The following is a 13,692-nucleotide window of genomic DNA, read 5'->3' on the forward strand; positions in this document are numbered from 1 at the left end:
GGGGAAGCAGCCCATTTGTATCTATGCAACTTCTTCATTTCCAGAGCTGACCTGTCTGAAGTCAGCTGTGTGTGTCTCCATCTCCTGAGAGTCTCACAGACAATTTCTAAGCCTACTCCATCAATCTGACATTGTAGCTACACATTTTTGTCATGTGGTTTATAAATACACATGGATTTCCTACAGTGGATGTTTCTACCTAGAAGTCTTTTTATAAAGACCATGTTTTTTGTAACACAGTTATCAGATAATATCTCTCTTCAGAGGTCAGTCATAAATATACTCATTCCACTTTATTATTCCTAGGGACTTCTGCTTGATTTCTGGTAAGTTCAGACTTGGGACAATCTCACATGCTCACTGTGCTATGGCTCCACTTTCCTGAGACCCCACCTGCCGTGCTGCATCCAGCTCTGGGCCCCTAAATATAAGAAGTACATGGACCTGTTGGAGCAGGTCCAGAAGAGGCCAGGAAGATGCTCAGAGGGTTGGACCACCTCTGCTATAGAGACAGGATGAGAAAGTTGTGTTTGTTCAGCCAGGAGAAGAGAAAACTCCAGGAGACCTTAGAGCACCTTCCAGTGCCTTAGAGCACCTTCCAGTGCCTAAAGGGGCTTGAAAAGAACTGGAGAGGGACTTTTGACAAGGACATGGAGTGATAGGACAAGGGGTAATGGCTTAAACTGACAGAGGGCAGCTTTAGACAACATATTAGGAAGCAATTCCTCACTGTGACAGTGGTGAGGCACTGGCACAGGTTGCCCAGAGAAGTTGTGGATGCCCCATCACAACTGGGAAGTGTTCAAGGCTAGGCTGGATGGGTCCCTGAGCAACCTGGTCTAGTGGAAGATGTCCCTGCCCATGGCAGGGGGTTTGGAACTTGGTGATCTGTAAGGTCCCTTCCAACCCAAACCATTCTCTGATTTTATGATTCTGTTGCCAAGTTGCAGTCTTTTAAGAAAGAACTAAAATAGCTGTTGGAAGAGTTCATAGGAGTCTTTTATGAAAAGGAAGAATAATGGGAAAAATTTGGATAGGAAAAGTTTGGGTATACAAAACACCTGGCTAGACATTAATCAATGTAGTGTCTTCTTTAAAACTTTCCATGCTTTCATTTGGGAATAATATACGATTCTGCTTGCTATTGCAAGACAGTGAAGTAGCATTCATAGATTTATAAATAGGACTTTACCGAGTAGCTGATAAACTGGTATTAGTGTTCATTTCACTCTATTTCTAGTCCCTTTTGAGATGAAGGCAGGTTTTATTAAAACAGACCTTTCACAAAACACATCTATTCATTGCAGATTTCTATTAAACACCAAGGTGTGAGGGGCAGATTGGATGAATTTTCTTTCTTTTCAGTCTTGATGCCACTTTTCTAAATAATACTAAAGTTTCTTAAGCAAATGGGATGATCAGGTGGATAGAGTCCTATGGTGGGAACCAAGGGAAGTGGTGTGCCCTTATCTGACACACTGGAAGATTTTGGCCTGGTAGCTTTATTGCTCATCTGTTTTTCTCCTCTAAGAAGCAAACTTGCTTCTGTCAATCAGTTTGTCAGATATATTGTGCTGCTGGACAGATTTGGAAATAGAGTTTGGATTTTTAGTTTCTTCCAGTGATTCCTAAGGCCTTGGTGAACAGGTGGCAGAAGAAGATGCTATTATTCAGAAACTGTTCTAATAAGTTCTAGAGATTTGCATAACGCAACAGGGATTTGCAAAAAAACCTCAGGCTCAAGGGCATGTGCTTATCACTTGCCAGGGATCTGAAGGGAGCAATTCCTGCCTACACAGCAATGTGCAATCTGCTGGATGTATCATTGCTATATGAATTTTAACACTAGCTGTGGTAAAAGAGACTGCTGAATTAATGAACAAATGAGATTGGGAAAATGGAATGGTTTGAAAAGCACCATTCCAAAAACTATAATCCCAGTTCCATCAGTCCAGTTTTCCATTACATGGTTTAACAACCACCTTTTACCATTGGGAAAGATAAAATGGGAAGTGTAAAGAAGACATTCATTATTCCATCTCTTGGCTGACTCCACAGCATCCCAGCAACAGCAAGTAAGAAAGAAGAATGGATCATAAAACCTCTGTTCCTCCAGCTGACCTTTGCCCACAACAAAAGCAGACCTTGAATTCTGTTTACTTATAGAAAAAAAGCAAGATTTTTTACAATGGCTGGCCATGGAATTTTGAAATTATTTTAAATATACCTATTTCTTGAGGAAACGCAGAAGTTAATGTCTTAAAGAGCTGTTTTCACAGTTAGGGAAAATCCATGCTTGTTTGGGCTTTAAACTAGTATTTGTGTATAATCAGACACAACTGCTTTCTCTACATAAAATACCCCTTCCATTTTCCACCTGGCATTAACAAAAGCAGCAGATATGCCTGTTGCTGTGGAGATTTTGAGCCACAGACCAATCTCAGTTCTTCTACCTGACTTGACTCACAAGTTACAGCAGCTGAAGGGTTTTTCCCATGAAACATTTTCTGAACATACATATGTTTTATTGAGTAAACCATGATGGAAAATCATTTGTACAGATATGCTTTCTCATCCTGTGGGTCCAATGGTCAAGTTCATCACCATTAGCTCATCAATTCTCTTTCTGTATATCTTATTTTGCAATGTCATACAAAACCCTCATGTCTCTCTCTTTTTTTGTCTCTTCCCCATATCCTGTAAGTGATCTGTTAGTTCCTGGAGGTCTTCCCCACTCTGGTCACAGCAGATTTAACTTCTTGTGACACTGTGCAATTTGTGTTTTCAGACTTCAGTTCCTCATTTATTCCAAGTAGCCCAAACAGCCTTTGCTCCTGTTGCCTATGTTTACATGCTCATGTGGATGGCATCAGTGACAGGGTACAGCAAAGCCCAGAAATTAAATCTACATACAAAGTATAGATCTGGACACATTCAGATTGCTGACCTTTTATTTTTATCTGTGCTGCTTGAGACCTGTGTTAGATTTTCTTACGTTTTAAATACTAGGTTTATTTCATGTAATTCACATCACATTTTCACACCATTGAATTGCTGGATATCAGTGTTCCCCACCAAAACTAGAACACTGTAGAGAAACTTGTTTGGTGCTCTACTACCAGAAGAGCTTTAAATGATTATGTTACCAATACAGTTACAAAACCCATGTTGTAGTAGAAAGCTATTTCTCAAAATAAGCCAGCAAACATCTGTATGCCATTTCAGACCTTGAAATATCAGCCTAGTGGCATATTTTCGTAGGTGTGAGAATCTGACGAATTAGTCAAGAAAGCACAGGCACAGGTAGAATATTTTATTAGAAGTGATATACTTGGAAAAAGTAGACAAGCTTTCTTCAAATCTGAAACAGAAGCAACAGACTTTTCAGCTAAGTGCAAGTTTAACGAAATTGATGAGAATTTAAAACAGATCTTGTATGAGTGTATATATTTTTGCAGGGTAAATGGCACAGAATATGGCTATCTGAACCCTTTTTCCTGTGTGTGTGCATGTGTGTGTGAGAGAGAACTTTTAATATTCACACCAGAATGACCATTTTGATTCTGAAGTAGCCTTACTGCTCCCTGATTCCAGAGACTCTTCTCTCATTGACTGGAATGCAGAAACACTCAAATAGCACCAGGTGCTGGTTAAGCTACCTTTGGGGACACACATAATAAAAGTCACAAGCATCTAACAAAAAGGAAATGTCATGCCTTTTCACATTTATCTTTGCATCAGCTTCAGCATATAAGAAAACATAAAGGAAAAAGAAAAGATAAAAAAGAAAAACCAGTAGACAGCATAGTTATTGTGGATCAGCAGACAGATCCAAGTAGAACTGCCTTTGAAACAGCCTTAGATAAGGAATGCCTTCAGGAACCTTCCGATGCAGAACAGTTTGTCAACAGCACCTTTACCTGTCCGTGGCTAGAATCCCAAACGTAAATGAGTTTTGCTGGAGCTTCTGTATAAATTGAGCTGTGACAGGGAGCAATGAGCTTTTGTTTTTCTTAAAGCATCTCCAAATGTGTGTTGCTTTCCCATGGGCGTGTGGTGGGTTAGTTTATGCCCAAAGGCACAGGGATAGACGGTAGCTTTTTTCAGCCAAGAACACTGAAAATACAACTCATCCTTTCTGTACAAAGTCTGTGTGCAGGTAACTCTTGATAGTTTAAGATATATTTAGAAATAATCTCCGTTTATGATTATGTCTGTTAACAATTTCAAGCACTGCCTCTTAGGCATACCTTTGTTTGATTAGAGAAACAAACACACCAAAATCCACTTACTGTCTTCACCATGATCTCAGGGTTCTCTGCATCTTTGAAAAAACCTCCACTCCAAAATAACAAAAAACCCTGATATGCTCTGTCAGGGCCTCTCACTTGATGACTTCAACATTTCAGTTTAAGAAAGGAAAGGTGAATTTTTGTTCTTTCCTCTATGGACTAAGGTCTGCAAATTGTGGCTTTTACGCATACTTAATCACACACAACTTAGGAGTCCAAGAAACCTAGTGAAATTTGGGAAGTCTGGTCCCAAACAGTTTGGGAGAAATCCAGTCTATACGCTCAAAGCCATACAAATTTTGCTTTTCATGTGTGGAAGTAGAAGTGGAAGAAGGTAGATGGCCTCAAAGATAAGCAGAGGAAGTTGTAATTAACCTGTGATATGGAATCCCTTCCCACCCGGAGAGGGCACAGGAAGTTTGAGTGTCTCCTATATGTTTTCCTACATTAATTTCTTTAAGTCTTCCAGTGCAACTAATAGGAAACACTTGAGTGCCAGTCTTTCAGGCCATCTTCTGATGATGTGTGATGATAACACTGATCTCTTCTAAAATAATTTAGGAATTGGAACCTTTCCCCAAGAAGTGGGAAGCCTTGATTCTAGGCTCCACTCAGTTTGAGAGGTATTAGTTACTTTTTGGCCTTTTGAGAATGTAACGGGGCTCTTTATCTCAGCAAGGTTGTGCAATAGACAGGTTTATGTCTCCAATAACACTCTTTTTAATGTTAAAAGTCAGGGAACCAGCTGGTTAAGTTGCAAGACACTTAGTGAGCACAAAAGCCTATAAACTGGGCAGCCCCTAGAAGTGATCAAGTTTACTGACCATCCAGGACTTCGGGAATCTCCCCAGAATCATTTACACTCATTTTGCTGTCTCCTTTGGTTTTTACACTTTATGAACGCAAGGCAACTGATCGTATATAGAATCAAAAAGTCATACATTTTGAAAAGCTTTTTCTACTTGTAGAATTCTCAAGGTTGGGGTTTTTTTTTTAATGTTTGTTCTTGTGTTGTCTTTTTGTAAATGAAAAGCACCACTTGAAAAATTGTCCAACAGAAAAAAGAGCCTCTTTCCTGTGCATCCAAAATTTAAAAGAATATGGGCAAAACATAACTCATATGAATGCATGCACAGATAGCCAAAAGGTAAAAATTAGGACAAAACTGAGGCCAGAGTGGCTCATAAAGGGTAGTGGAACTGCTGTAATTTCTGCAGAAGTGCCTCAAGCCCTGTTTAGTCAGAGCTTCTCCACTCGTAGGCATTTGGCTGACACACATGTGGACTGATGAAAGGCAGCTGGGTCTGCACGCTGCTTGCAGATCAGGGTCTTTAGTTCAAAAAGAATCATAAGAAAGAAAATAGCTGTATAAACTATTGAATAGTGTACAGAAGGTCAAGCCTGCCAAAGAGGTCAGGCAGGTAATCATCAAAATTAGAGATAAAAGGGACCGTGATGTTACGTAGTCTGCTCACCAGCCTACTGAGGAGTGTTCAGTGCAGTATAATAGAAGCATATCTGAGTGGGCATTGTTGGACCTCCAAAAGTCTAGATCAGGCTGGCCAGACTAATTGATCGGGAATTTAAAGTTAGACTTGTTATAGCAGGGATTCTATTCTATAATGAGTGAAATAACTACCTCAGAGATGGACAAAATAACCAATAAGAGCTGTTTGTCACCCAGAACATAAGGATTTTCTTCTCCCATTAGCATTTTACCATGATTAAAACCATTACACTTGGAAAAGCAGTGAATATTTCATCACTAGCATGCAAAGCTACCTGTTACACATTGGTTTTGGGGCAAATAGACTAAGGAAAATAACTACCATTGACTTGGAATACACATAGCACATACTGTTTCGACAGTCAGGGAAAAATAAGGTGTCTTAGCCATCTTGCTTCCTTGCCTAGCTTTGGTTACTATGCAGTATCAGAAAGAGTTTTCCCCCTATACCATTGGGTGTAATTAACTGTTTTATGGGAGCACTGCATGGCTGCAATTAGCCAGTGATGGGGAAGGGATAAGTAAGCAAGGCAGACCAGAAGTGTGTTCTCCTCTGGCAAAACCAGCAGCACATTTTCATGTGGGTTCAGGTGCCTTATTTTCAAGCTTTGAATTATTTTCTAATACTGCCCTCATCTTTTTAAAAGAGCTTTTTTCTTGAATATGAATTAATTCCTAAACTATCAATTCCTTTAACTATCACTCTGAAAAACAGACAGAGGTTGGGAGAAATGAGAGATAGACCATTCAGTGAATGAGACCAGGTATTCTTTTCTCTGTATTTAGCTTTACTGCTTATAGCCACTCTTCTCCGAAGTACTGGAATTTTTAAATAATTCTGATGTGTCTGCAATGTGTTTTGAATTATCATTACCTTCCCTCTATCCAGAAGACCCGTCATTTAGGTCCAATCTTTTTATAGTCACTTGAAAAATTTCATCTTTTTCACTGAGCAGGGAACTGAACAAAAGTCAAAGTAAAGTTTCTTATAGGGCAAAAGTCAGTAAAGCAATGACTGAGGTATTTAAATTGCAGCTTTAAAGGTATTAATCACTGCTTTGGAGAAAAAATAACAGTAACGTCAATGGTGTCTCAAACTTTCTGAAGTTTTGCTATTGCATTGCAAGTAGTTTTGTTGTCTGCTGAAATACATAAATTATTTTGGAGGAAAAAGGATTGTTTCCATATTTTGGGACTTGAAATGTCACTCAATAATCTGAAAATTTTTCTTGATCCATTTCTTTTCTTCTTGTGGGTGGCTGTTAGTGTTTAGTTTCTAAGTTGTTCTATGACTGAAGCAAATGTAAAGCAAATCACAACTTCTGGTCGAACACCATTTTTTCCTGTCTCAATATTGTCATATTCCTGCACTACCTTCTTGGGCAATACCATAAAATGGCAATCTTTCCCAGGAGAGAAGAGCATCCCCTACAGATGCATAGCCTCAGATACAGATATATTTGCCTCAGCAAAAATTCAGAAAGTTTTCTGGGAAAACAAAGCTGAAGTGCAAGTTTATAAGGTGAAGTTTTGAAATAGAGCAGTGAGGGGTGCACATCTTCCTAGCAGCTTTCTCAGTAAGTGTGTGATCTCCACTTGGACCTCCCTGGAAACGCAGCACTTGTACTATCTGCAGATTGTAGTGAAGGGACACTCTCAGCCTCTCTCTGCCTACAGAACATTGTGAACTGCTCTCTTCTACAGTAATTACAGCTACTTGAGCACAAACTACTCTACTCTTACAGCTTGCATTGCAAGAACACCCAATGGTCAAACACAAGATCAAAGTCCTGCAGTTTTGCATGCTTCACATGCACACAAAGAGAAGGAGTCCAAGTCTTGAAAAGCCTGCAGAATAAATAGACAAAAGTGATTGAAATTGCTGGAAGATGCAGGATAGGTCTGTTTTTTAATGAGCTGTGCTAGACACAGGGTATATGCAATCTTCAAATGCATTCCTGGGGGAGCATGAGATGGATGCCAAATGAGAGTCTGACACATAAGGATCAGATCAGACAGGTCTGAAGAGTTCTTCCCCAGGTTACAGAGTGGGGAGTTACTCTCAGAGTAAGCCAGAAAGGAATTACATCCACTGTCAACCTGGGTACAGACATCCAGCCATGGAGGTGCTGCAGGCTGCCCATGGCAGCACAGCACTGAGCACAAGTGTTAGCAGGGGTGCAACCCCATGAGCACAGCATGCTCCACTGCCGGTGTCTGAAGCACATGGACCAAGTCTCAGCATCATTCTGGAGCAGTCATCCTGCTTCCCCTTCTGCAGTAGCCTCACACTTTCCACTGTCTTCAAGTCCAGAGCCCCAGGGCTAGCTCACAGACAGTGTGATGGAAAATAACCTTTCTTCTTAACCAGATCCCTTTAAAAGTTGATCTAAGAAGAGTCTTTTAGCACAAATTGCCTTGATCTCTTTCTCAGCGGAAGAAAGAAAATGATGTTCTGAATCGTGACTCTTAGATGTTGCAGGGAGCCTGTTTGCTTTCTTTGAAATCATGCACTGCAAAAAAAAAGTCCTCCAAAAATAAGGGAGCTTGGCTAGAATGCAAGAATTAACAATGACTGGAAAACAGCTCCCATACAATTTTAAGGATGCAGGCATCCAATCCTCATGGGTATAAAGATTGGGATTGGGCAGAAATTGCCCCAGTAAGTGTAAGAGGCTGAGCAAGTTAATTCGTTTTCTGCAGTGCAAAAATCCAAAGTCAACAGTAATCTTAACAGTAATCAAAACAGATACAATCTCTTTATTCAGGCAACATTCCTGTCGCCCCAAATGTCCTTCCCAGAACACTTATTCATAGACAGGTAGGGGTCTCACTGCATTTTACCTTTATTACCCCTTTTCCAGACTCCCAAGACCGACAGCTATATGTTTTCTTTGGACTGTACTTACTTGGGCAGACTATGTTTTTTCCCAAGAGAAGCATAAAATATCCTTGCATCAGAGTTCTCCTTCACTGAAACTTTTATCTCCAGCTGCCTGTGTGTTCAATCTCCAATTCCATTGCTACTCTACAGAACCTTTGTCTATGACCTTGGAAGGGAAGTGGCAAGTCTGCACATAAGATGGGTCTATTATGGATTTCTATTATGGAGCAACCCAAACTGTCACTGCCAAAAGCATCTCAGTGAGATTGCCTTACCTTCAGGCATATTCTAGACATTAAGCCCCGGGTTCATGAGACTTTCACTTAAGCACAAGTAAGGATCACCAAAGCTCCCTGTATAGTCAGTGAAATGAGGCATTCCAACTCAAACTGGAGACAGAAAAAGTGGCCTCTGGAAGATAAAGGTTGTATTTAAGGAGACACTATGGTGACTATGGTGCACAATGTCACTTTATCCTTCTGTTTCCCCAAGCAAGTCCTGGATTTCTCTTAACAACTGCAACCTTCCCTTCTTTCAAGAGATCCTTATTTGATTGTCTTGTAAACAGGTGGACATACACAGTTTCTTCCTTAACAGCATAGTTTTCTTCATCATGTACTGTTTTACATATGTGTGTTAGAACCCATCCCCAGTGGCCAGGACAGCCACAGAGTGTATCAGTGATCATGAGCTGAACCTGGGGCTTTTTTGGTGCTTCGGCTGCAGGATGAATTTGTTTTGCTGCCTAGTAGGTGGGCTCTAACATCATGTGATTTTGGTTGGTTTCTAGCCCTTCATAATTTTGTCTCCTCTGGTATTACTTTAAAGTTAATTTTAGAAAATTACTGCCAACCACCCTGCAAGACATTTGTGTAAATTTTATTTGCTGGGGCAGGTGAAAAAGCCTTGCAGTGGCCCATGTATAATAACTCTTTCCTGCTGGGGTAACAGGAGCATGAACAAGTTCTTTGCCTTGACCAAACCTATCAGGAAGAGTTCTGCACGGCTAGTGTAAACCATTTTGTTAGCACTAAGCTTAGAGAAAGCCATTTCTATAAAGCCTACAGTTTGGTGATCAAATACAGGAAAATGGACCTTTTAGGAGATTTGCATGTAATCATTTGCAGAGAACTTCATACTTTATATTGGGTGTTTGGATCAGATAGAGCATTAGTGTCAGACTGAGAGAGGCCACTTCACGGGCAGCTCATCAGACTGCCTACTGATTACATGATTCTTTTACAAGTTGGGTTTGAGTAAAGCTGCAGAAGCTTTTGTAATGCTGAACCATAATTAGGGGCTCGAATTTGCCTTAAAACTTTAGATGATGTGGATTACTTGCATAAATATTTCACAAGGCATGATATAAATATTCTGTGGTGATTAGGATTGTTTATACCGTCTCTATCAGAATAAAGTCTTTCTTTCTTGATCCTTACTTCTTTGATTTTGAAAAAGATACAAGAAATCTCCCACATACTTGGAAATTACATTACCTGTTTGTGCTTTTAAATAGCAGCACAATTTAAGCCTTGGAGACGGATGTTGTAGAAAATCGTGTAGCTAACTTACACAATCTGTTTCTACTGTTGTGCCTACAAATGAGCAAGCTGAGTATCCGGCTCGGGCAATTGCCCGTGTAATTTTCTGAAAATCTGCCGTATTATTTTCTTCTGTTGGCAAAAAATTATAAGTGCTGCTGTGCTGCTCCAGAGCACCCCAAGCCCTGGAGGGACTGCACTTCGGAAGGGAACAATTTTCTCCCTGCTCCTCTCCATCTTGCTCAATGGATAATTGTTTTCTGCTGTTTTGGGTCAGGTTAGTAACCTCAGGAGCTGGGGAAAGGAGACCTGAGGTCTGCATTGTTTCTTGTCCCTTTCTACCTTCTGCTTCATTTGAGGAATAATTGCATAAGACCCAAACACTTGCTCCATGATCTGTGCTGGGACAGAGGCAGGTAACAGGTAACAGCTGTGATGCTTTTATGCATCCCAGTGTTTCATTCCTCACAGAGCTGCTGCCAATCTAGAGGTTTGCCACCCAGAGGAGGGTCTACCCAAGGCCTGCTCTGTACAAACAAGAATGTCTCTAAGCCCCTGCTGACAGTGACTTTTTGACTTCCTCAATAGAAAATGCACTGTCCTGGTAAATGGCTAAAGAAAATCATTGCCTATCTTCACAGCATAGTGGAGGGAAAAAGCACAGTTTGGAAGAGTAGCACAAATCACCCACAAGGCAGGTGAAGTCCATGTAACATGTGTTCTTCATACTCCACTTCAGCCCAGGTGAATTTATTCATTTCTTTTTAACCTCACATGGCCCTTTTTCCCCCAGTATGCCAGTCTTCATACAGAGCATGTGATTATTTCCCATTTTCTAGGCACAGCTACTCATTTCTTAATTTTAGTGACATGGCAGCTGCCCAGGTTTTTCTTGTTAAGATGATATTCATTTGTCCCCTTTGTTTCATTAATTTTCCCCTCTGGCTTTAAATCTATAAATCAAATACACAGAATTAAATTAAGTAAAATAAACATAAGTGCAGGTGGAAATTCAGGAAATATAAATAACTAAGACTGCTTTTCCAAGACTGCTTTTTTAATCAATTCTAAACGCAAGATATATATTGCCTGTTGAACTAAGAATGTTGTGACCACCTATTGTTAAAGAGCAGCAATAAATCTGCACAACAATTCCTTATTCCTATGATTCACTGACACATTTTGCCAGACAGATAGTTCAGCTGGCTTTTTTTCCAGAGGTGTATTATGCTGTCCACTGGAAAGGCGTGATATGCTGCCATGAGAAAAGGCATGAATGCTGTTTGTCCCTTAGGAAAATTCTTTCTTTCTCCATCTCTGAAGGAGTGAGGCTCCTGGATGCTAAACCAGACTTCTAGAATGTGATAATCAGGGCTTCATATACACTCCCCTTCACCTTGAAAAGCAAACTGGCAGATATTCTCCCACTCCCCTCCTCAATCCAGCAGGATTTCTGATGCCCTGAATACCAGTGGAGCAAATCACTGCCTTTTATATTCTGCAGGGGACCGAGCACTGCTGTGCAAGCAGGGCGCCATCCTTTCCACTTCATCCCATGTGTCAGCAATCCAGGGATATCCTGGTGCCCACCCTGCTCGCCACTTTGCATAGGATAGCTCTCACACAGGATCTCAGCCCTGCAGGACTGCTTCATGCTTGTGGGGTTTTAATCAATCAGATATGCTATGAGATGAAACTGCCTGAGTTTTAGACTTAATTATTAATTTATTTCTGCTATCAGACAGAGGTACCTAAGGGTTATTTAGGCAGGTCATGTTTTTCTCCAGCACAAGATTAGCTACAAATTAATATTGATCAATAAGATTTCATGTCAGCGTCTGTACAAGTCACTCAAAACTCCTGTGTAAAGTGAGGGGAAGACATAAAAAGAAGTTAATCTGTTTACACTCTCTTTCCTTTGACAGGATAATAAACCCAGCCAGCACACTACAGAATACACTCTGCTATCATTTACACAGCCTTCCTGTGAACCCACAAAGCAAAGCCTCGTTTTAAAGGCCAGAGCTGTACCATGATGTCTTTTGTTTGCAGTGGTGCTTAACATCATTGGTGCACCAGTTCTAACCTTGGTTAGAGACTTTCCTATTTTAAGGTGGTACAAAGGCATTGTCAGTGATAGGACTTAATGCAAAGAACTACTGCAATTGTTGTACTGAGGTAATTGCAATCACAGTACTTCTGGCCACGCCTGTTGTTCCTTTATGGTGAGAATTCTGCTAGTTTAAACTATTTTGAGTGTGACAAACAGCCCTTTAGACTGTTTCAGTGGCTAGAGATATGATGTGCAGGTACAGGAAATGACAGAATTTTGAATCAAATTATTACACATCTCTATGCCTCAGTTTCCTTATCTGTCAGAAGCATAAGTCTGCTCCCCAGAATGGTTTGGGCTATAAGGGACGTGAGAGATCATCGAGTTCCACACCCCCTGCCCTGGGCAGAGACACCTTCCAGTAGAACAGGTTGCTCAACCCTCTGTCCAGCCTGGCCTCAAACACTTCTGAGGATGGAGCATTCGGAGCTTCTCTGGACAGCCTGTGCCAGTGCCTCACCACTCTCACAGGGAAAAATTTCTTCCTAGCATCTAATCTAAATCTCTCCTCTTTTAGTTTAAGAGTCTTCCCTCTTGTCCTATCACTATGTGATAGGCCTGTGTAAAAAGTCGCTCTCCCTGTTTTTTACAAATTTCCTTTAAGCACTGGAAGGCTGCTGGAAGATCTCCCCAGAGTCTTCTTTTCTCCCTGCTTAACAACTCCAACTCTCTCTGCCTGTCTTCACAGCAGAAGTGTTCCAGCCCTCTGACCATTGTATCTGCCAATCTGATAACAGATCCCAACAGATCTGATAACAGTATTTCAAAGTTTACATACCCAATGCTTGTAAAGCCCTTAAAGGTTCTTGGATGAAGCTTGATAGAAGAAGTTACTAGGTGAAAAAAGCTGATACTACTTATTTATTGATAACAGATAATACCATTCTGGGTATATTGAACACTATTAAATCCTGTTGCCTTGTCATTTCAGCTCTGTGAGAAGTCAGCCTTTGTATATATCCACTCTTTTTCACCTCTTTTGGGACAAATTATAAACATATGAGTATAATCCAGTGAATATAGTCCATGAAACAATTTACTGACCTTCTTTAGAAGTATCTCTGTGAATGTTCTGTATTTCTGGCAGCCCTTCTATTCACACTAGCATGAATACACCCGTTTTAAATCAGCTCTTGATCTCTGAATGCCAAATCCTGTGAGAGATAAAGTAATTCTGAAATATTACAGCCAAATGTGCAGCATAAAATGAAGGCGTGTTTATTGTTTGTCTTACTTTCCCCTAACTATTTAGGGTCTACTCTGCTTGTCTCTTCCCTAAATATAAAGCAGTTGCCTGAATACTGGTTAAGCTGAGAAACAGATTCTTTGAACTAACTTATTTCCAAAGTTTGTGT

The 13,692-nt window shown here is 40.5% G+C and overlaps 1 protein-coding gene across 5 annotated transcripts in view; it reads left to right on the forward strand.

Moving 5' to 3' along the window:
* The window catches only part of TENM4 (teneurin transmembrane protein 4), a 600,317-nt gene that overhangs the window by 319,687 nt on the left and 266,938 nt on the right, over positions 1 to 13,692 (forward strand). The window lies entirely within an intron of this gene.

This window comes from Aphelocoma coerulescens, chromosome 1 (genome assembly GCF_041296385.1).
Source record: "Aphelocoma coerulescens isolate FSJ_1873_10779 chromosome 1, UR_Acoe_1.0, whole genome shotgun sequence".
NCBI lineage: Eukaryota > Metazoa > Chordata > Aves > Passeriformes > Corvidae > Aphelocoma > Aphelocoma coerulescens.